The sequence below is a fragment of the Coffea arabica genome, chromosome 6c, assembly GCF_036785885.1.
Source record: "Coffea arabica cultivar ET-39 chromosome 6c, Coffea Arabica ET-39 HiFi, whole genome shotgun sequence".
Classification (NCBI taxonomy): Eukaryota; Viridiplantae; Streptophyta; class Magnoliopsida; order Gentianales; family Rubiaceae; genus Coffea; species Coffea arabica.
This window is the reverse complement of record NC_092320.1, coordinates 20,442,307-20,450,226: the sequence shown is the minus strand read 5'-3', so window position 1 is coordinate 20,450,226 and position 7,920 is coordinate 20,442,307. Positions and strand designations below refer to the sequence as shown.

Below are 7,920 nucleotides of genomic sequence, written 5' to 3'. Positions count from 1 at the left end.
GCAACCTTTATGCATTACTTTTCCAAATTTGAATGATAGCACTCCCTTTGAACTAAAATCTGGTCTAATTCATCTTTTGTCATCTTTCCATGGTCTATCAGGTAAGGAGCCTTATAAGCATTTGCAGGAGTTTGATGTCGTGTGCAACAGTATGAAATTCCCGCGAATCACAGAAGAGCAGATAAAAATGAGGGCATTCCCTCTCTCCTTGAAAGATTCCACGAAAGACTGGTTGTACTATCTACCACCAGGTAGTATCACCACGTGGGATCAGTTGAAGAAAAAAATTCTTGGGCAAGTACTTTCTAGCGTCTCAAGCTGCAAGCCTAAGGAAAGAGATATGTGGTATCAAACAACACCCAGGCGAGTTTCTCTATGAGTACTGGGAGAGGTTTAAGAAGTTGCGCATAAAATGCCCTCAACATCAGATAAATGAGCAACTGCTCATCTAATATTTCTATGAGGGGCTACTCTTCAGGGACAGGAGCATAATCGATACTGCAAGTGGAGGGGCGTTAGTGAACAAGACTCCTCGGGCAGCATGGGAGTTGATTGAGGGGATGACTGAAAATTCATAACAGTTTGGTTCAAGAGAGGATATCCCGACTCGTAAGGTGAATGAGGTAGAAACATCCTTTATCCAACATCAATTCTCCGAATTGACGTTTTTCGTGCGACAACTAGCTGTGGGAAGTGCCTCACAAGCCAAAGTATGTGGGGTATGCACAGCCGTGGATCATTCTACGGAGATGTGTCCACTGATTCAGGAAGAAACTACAGAACAGGTGAACATGGCTAGCCACGCGCTCGTGCCAAGAAAGCAGTACGACCCTTACTCAAGCACCTACAATCCTGGTTGGAGAGACCATCCCAACCTCAGTTATGGAGGGAACAGGCAGTCCAAATTCGTACCAAATAGGCAGCAAGGGTACCAGCAGCAGTACCACCCTCGCCCACCACCACCCCCTTCGAACTCAAGTCCGTCCACGGAAGAGATGATAAAGCAATTACTTACGAATCAACAGAAGACGGATTCAGACCTGCAAAGCATGAGGAATCAATTGGGACAAGTGCAATTATTGCAAACTTAAATAAATCAAATGGCCATCACGATCAACCGTTTGGAGTCCCAAGTTCAAGGGAAGTTGCCATCTCAACCTGAGTTGATTCCGAAGAATGTAAGCACAATGACCTTGAGGAGTGGAAAGGAAATCCAAGGACCCGAACTCGTGATTCTTAAGGACAAGGACGAGGAACGAATTGAGAAAGAGTTTGAAGAGGAGGGCAGAAGCAACAAGGATCCGAAGGTACTCCCGGACCCATTCATTACAGTTAAGACTAATCCACCACCTTTTCCTAACAGGTTGGAGAAACCGAAAAAGCAAGATAAGGAAAAAGAGATTCTAGAGGTGTTTCGAAAGGTGGCAATCAATATCCCTTTGTTGGACGCGATCAAACAAGTGTCGAAATACGCTAAATTCTTAAAAAATTTGTGCGTCAACAAGAAGAAATTGAGGAAGGATGAGCATATTGTGGTAGGTGAGAACGTTTCAGCGATTTTACAAAGGAAACTACCACCTAAATGCGGAGATCTAGATATATTTACTATCCCCTATAAGATTGGACGTTCCAATATATAAAAAATATCATGCTAGATTTAGGGGTTTCTATTAATATGATGCCTAAATCAGTCTATGATTCCCTAAATTTAGGACCTTTAAAAGAAACAGAGATAATAATTCAATTGACTGATCGTACATTTACTTATCCGGATATAGTAATTGAGGATGTTTTAGTGCAAGTAGATGGATTAATTTTTCCTACTGATTTTTATGTGCTTTACATGGATGATGAAAGTGCCCCGAATCAATCACCCATTATATTAAGAAAACCATTCTTGAGTACTGGCCAACCGAAGATTGATGTTAGTATGGGTACTCTCACAATGGAATTCGATGGAGAAATAGTCCATTTCAATATTTTTAATACAATAAAACATCCTGTTAACTCTCATTCTGTGTTTGCTATTCATGCTACTAATTCCTCTATGCAAGAAATTTCTGAGTTTGGTTTTAGGGATAAATTCAAAGTTCCTGCGAACAAATATCAGAGGATGAAAGCAATTTATGAGGTGAAAATGAATAGAAAATTTAGAAAGAAGGTTGCACTCAATAGCTATTTGGATCCTGGAGGAGGACCACCGATTACAAGAAAAATTGAATTACATCCAGATTGAAGAGTGGTGTTCAACGTCTAGCCAAAGACATTAAAGAAAGACTCTTTTTGGGAGGCAATCCAAATATTGGTTTTATTATTTTTTATTGTTCAATTCTTTCGTTTTGTTGTTTCTCATTTGGATAGTAGTCGGTCTTGATATTTTCCTTTACTATGACCAGGAAGGGCAATCTTGGCATGCCTTATGTTAGTGATTCCTGAGATCAGTAGACGTTTACCAATTTTGGCGTGTCCGCGCCATATTGGTCAAATCTTATCATCTCGCGACATTGGCAGGAAATGCAATCTTGGCGTGCCTACGCTATGTCAGTGACTCCTGAGGTCAGTGGACGTTTTATAATCTTGGCGTACCCATGCTGTATTTGACAACCCAAAAATAAAAAAATACCAAAAAAAAATTAAAAAAATACAAATTATTTTCCTTTTTGAACTTTCAGCTTTGTTTTTCTTTTCAAAAAAAAAATTCAAATTTTGGAATTTCAATTTCCTAAAAAAAAATATCAAAATAAAAACATTTTCCATTTTACACCTTCAGTTTTGGTTTTCACAATTCGAATTTTGAAATTTGAGTTTGCAATCAGAAAAAAAAGAGAAGAAAAAAATCCAAAAACTATTTTTTTTCTTTTTTCTTTTTCTTTCTTTCTTTCTTTTCTTTCTTTCTTTCTCTTCTTTCCCGTTGCCTTGTTCCTCTTTTTCCTTCTTTTCTTCTTCGGCCGCCACTACTCCATCGCACGCCGCCGCCGTCCCGAGCTCCCTCTTCTCTGATCTCTTCTCCCAGCTGCATGCCGCCAACCTTCCCATCCCTCTCCAACCTCGCACGGCCCCGAGCGTGTAGCACCGCGTGCCGCTAGCGGCAACCGCCGCCTCCTTCACCACCTCTCACCTCCACTTTGCACGTTACACCTCCAGTCTGCCGCTCCTCCAGCGCCGCCAACCTCTCCATCTCACTCCTCGCACTCTCTCTTCTTCCTCGCTCACCACCAGCTCACGCCATCCACCGCCATCGAGTGCTGCCCTTGAGAGCCATTAGCAGCCGCAGAGCTTGATAGGGCAGTATTTGATAGTAATTTTATTACTCATTTCCCCTGTTATACCTATCAAATATTGTGTTAATTGCTGATATCTACTTATATTTGGTACTTGGGTCTAATTCCAGGGATGGAGCAGAAAACTATCAAAAAGAAAAGGAACAAAAGACAATTGGGCTAAGGGCCCACCTTGTGTACTTCATTGGCTCAAGTCCTACGGGAGAGAGCATTAGTAATCTCCTTTGGCTTTCAAGAGGGACATCAGCGGGGACCACGAAGAAGCAAAGGCTTTTCTTCAATTGGGCTCTTGAGAGAAACACACGAGGAGAAGCTTTTTCCTTGTAATCTTTTGCTTGCTTCCTAATTGTGGTAGGACCGCAGACTAGGTATGTGACGCCCCCGCTTCTCCCAAAGGCGAACCCTAGGGTATCGGCGGGACGCCTGCCTAGCTCGCGCCAGGACTCGAAACACAAAACTAATAAAACGATATTAAACTAAAAGAGAACTGTTTATAATATATACAACCATCAAAAGTTCTATTTACATCTTCAAAAGCATCAAGTCAAACCTCTCTAATATACTATAACCACAACCAGTAGAAGGTAGACCCTAAGGAGGGTCCTTATACAAACCACCAAAACAAAAACAAACATCCTAACTGTCCAACTATTACAAACGAGACCTAACTATACTAACGGCAGAGTCCCAAAGTTCCCCGCGTCGTCCCCTGCTAAGGAAAATAAAGGAAACGGGGTAAGCTAGAAGCTTAGTAAGTAAACAGGGGTAAAAATGTAAATTTCACGTAACCACATTTACACAGTAGGAGTAAAGCAAAAGCAGAAAATTAACATCACATGATAAGGATACATATGGCTCCAAAGCCAAGTCATTTGTCATGCGTGATCTCCTGTCGACACTCCGTCGACCATAAATAAGGTCCGTAGAATTTCACTTGTACACCCACCGGACACCTTATCACCCTCACTAGCCAGTCACCTCACAAACTTGCCCGGACGAACGAAATCACAAACTTGAGCTTGACTCACAAGCTCGGGTCACAAACTTGGTTCATAACTCGGTGAACCGGATTCACAAACTTGGTGATCTCAATCCAAGTTGGACTGATTTCGACCAAACCCTAACCGGCTCGAATAGTCCCTCGAGGTATTGAGATCAGCCCCAAACTCACAAATTTCACAAAATTATTCAAAAGTTACCCTGAGCCACAAGCTCAAGGGTTTTAGTTCCAAAATTGCTTATATACATAAGCCATGTACAGATATGTGCGCAAATTAGGGTTTAGGTCGAGTGCGATAAAGTACACCCTGGCCTAGGTACCCTCTTCATACAAATCGAAACACATAAGCAACGAACACACAAGAGCGGCCTGAATACTTACTCAAAATACCAAAAGTAGTACTAAAGCAAAATCGCTTCGCGCGTGTTCGCTAGTAGTGGGCCCCACCGGTTCCGCCTAGCTCACCACTGTCTGAAATAGAAGATTTTATCACATTATATCACAAACGGCTACAAACAGATCCAAAACAAGCAAAACGGCAAAAATCGGCACACGCGCTCGCGCGGAACGGCAAACGGAAACAGCCAAATCGGCCATCTCAAACCGTTTTGATCAAAAGTTAGGCTAGGAATATCGGATCAAGGTGAGCGAGACACCGTTTCGAAGATATGAGGAAGGCCTACAATTCTCATGAAGACACCTTAAACTAGATCCGAATCAACACAAGTCAAAATCATGGAAAACGGTACCAGAAGTTTGCATTTTGAATGACAGATAGGGTCTGTTTACTGGACCATAACTTCCAGCTCACAAGTCCAAATCCCGAAATTCCAAGGGCATTAGAAAGCTGAGACATAAGGCTAAAACTTTGATGTTTTGGCCAAGACCTGAATCTACTCAGAATAGAACGAAAATTGAGTGCCAAAGTACCCGTCAGAACTGTCCAGATACAAGGCAGTTCTGACGATCAATCTTGTTTTGGTCATAACCGAAGCTACGGAACTCGGATTTTGACGCACTTTATACCATTTCGAAGCTGAGACCAAGATCTATATTTCGTATGAAGGAGTTGACACCCAGATCGTATGGGATCAAAACGGAAAACCCACGGTCAGAAGCTGAAATTCAAAACGTACACAAACTAATGTCTAAAACAGGCCTGAGTGTTCTGTCTATAACTCAGAATACACTACTCCGTTTGACTTGAAATTTTACAGGAATATTTAGAACTTAAGGGGCTACATTTCATCAGAAGACCTCAACATCCAATTCCAAAGAAATTTCAGCCAAAACAACCAATTTCAGACGCAGTTCTTACATTCGGATGAATCCAGAACAGCAATAGTAATTTCGACTTTTCTCATTCTACACTACTCCGATTGATCTGAAATTTTACAGGCACCTCAAACACATCAATACCTACAAATTTCATGTTTTAACCCAAGGCCAATTCGGCCTCTAACCATGAGATACAAAACCGGACAGAAATGAGGGATATGAAACCCTAGTCTTCCAAATTTTCTTCCAAACCAAGAATTGCTTGCAATTATCAATCATTTACACCTACTAGAGTTATTAAACATCATTTCCAATTATCATAGATAGCTACACCATCATGATCATATTAAACCAGAAAAATCACCAATAAATTGAAAACTTCATCAATTCATCCAAAAGCAAGAAATAACCACAAAATTCATCACTTTAACTATCATTAGGCATCAATTAAGCTTCATTAGATGAAGGAGAAGGTTCATTCACTACTCACCTAGTAAAACAAGAGAGAGAGAGTTGCTTGACACCTTAGTTTCTCCAAACACTTCACCAAACTACTAAATAACACCTAATGAAGAGATTTTATGGAGTAGAAACAAGTTTATGTGATTGTTTTGGAAGATTTGAGCTAGATGGAAGCTAGAAATTGGAAGAGTTTTCTTTCTTCTTTACTCAAGATGGCCGACCAAGAGGGAGGAGGAAAGAGTGAATTTTTGGTAGTTTTTTGAGATATTTTAACTAAATGGTAAAAAGTCAAAAAGGTGAATAGTTGTCCAACAAGTCCAACCAATGAGATAGTGACACTTGTCACTCCATTTAAAGCATCTCTATCCTTTTTCTCTCTCACATCAATCACATCACAACCTCTACTTATCTCTTAACACCCGATAAATTTCACCCAATGTCCGGAACTCAACCTAATTGGCCGAATTTTTCCGAACTTTTCGCACTAGCGGGTCCCACGTCCGTTATATATCCTTAATTTCTCAAAAACTAATCGAGACTAGAAAAATCATCTAAAACCTATATTTACTCATAAGAATTATCTGGGGAAAGTTCTAATAAAGAAAAAATGTAGAAAAGGCGGGCGATAAAAAAAAACCCCACTTAAACTTTCTAATAAAATAAACTAGGGTTTTCAACCTTAACCGAGATTCCTCGGGTTTTTCTCCTTAGCCTTAAAAGCTGAATTCCACCCCACCGATTAACGAATAACCCTCATATCAGCTTACGAACGGACTGGGGCCTCACAAGGTAGCTTGAGTCAACTTCCTTTTGTTTCTCTATAAGTAGAGAACGGACAGAAGCAGTCGGCTGGCCAGTTTTAGCTTTTAGTTCAGTTTTTAGTTTTCTTTCTTTTGACTGGCTTCTGACACACGCCAAGCGTTCGACAATATACCCCAACGGGAAAAACATCTTTCACCCTTTGCTTTCTAGTAAAAACCGCAATGTTTATGCAATCCATTAATTCGTGTGGTGATTTAATTATGCGGCGTGGCTAAGTCTTCCATCTAGTCAAGGGTCAACCCGACGGCGTAGTCCCGAAAATCTGTGAGATCTAATTAGTTTTCACGTGTTCCTTTATTTATTAATATTTGCACGTTGTCTGCTTGAATTTTCATGGGATTATTTTATTAATTGGATGTCAAGGGCCCGATGTTCAATGTGATTTATTAATCTCGTGCCAATTTAGTCAATTAAATCCGTAATTGTTTGATTGATTAATATTAGTGGCAACTGGTGTGTTTACACATAGGGGAACATGCAATCTAATTTAAATAACCCTCGTAGCGTGTTATTGATTAGGGTTAAATTTTTCTGGTTATTAATGCAATTGGAAAATTAATTCCTACGGTCGTACCTAGGAGTACTTTTCTGGTTAGGGGTGATTAATGGTCGTACCTTGGTCATTTATAAATTAAGGAAAAATTGGTCATTAGAGTTCATCAATGGCTATAACTAGCCTATTAATAAATTGAGTGAACCTCTCTTGCATCAATGATCGGATAAATGGACTGTGCCTGAGTAGTTGCATCCGTGGCTAGAATTTATTTATTTTTGATTTAATTCCTGCTATATTTGTGCTAGTTAAGTATTCATTTTTATTTGAATTGTCTAATTATTGTTAGTTTCATTCCGGTGAAATCCCCCATACTAATTGGAATTTAAGAGAGACAAATATCCCCAGTCCCTGAGGAGACGACCCTACTTGTCACTGTCTACTATTCAGTAATTTTTGCCAACTAATTAATTCTGATATATCGGATTCAGCAAACTCTTCGGAAACAGGGTGAATCAAGTAACCCATTGCACACCTAGAGTCTCTGCTCCAGTACCTAGGATTAATTATTGACTGCTTTTAGT

At 40.2% G+C, this 7,920-nt stretch overlaps 1 non-coding gene across 1 annotated transcript; it reads right to left on the bottom strand.

The window, feature by feature from the left end:
* Positions 1–323: 323 nt before the first annotated feature.
* LOC113694435 (small nucleolar RNA R71) lies at positions 324–430 on the bottom strand. The gene has a single exon (XR_003449385.1). It is a non-coding gene; the product is annotated as a small nucleolar RNA R71 (small nucleolar RNA).
* Between the last annotated feature and the right edge of the window lie 7,490 nt (positions 431–7,920).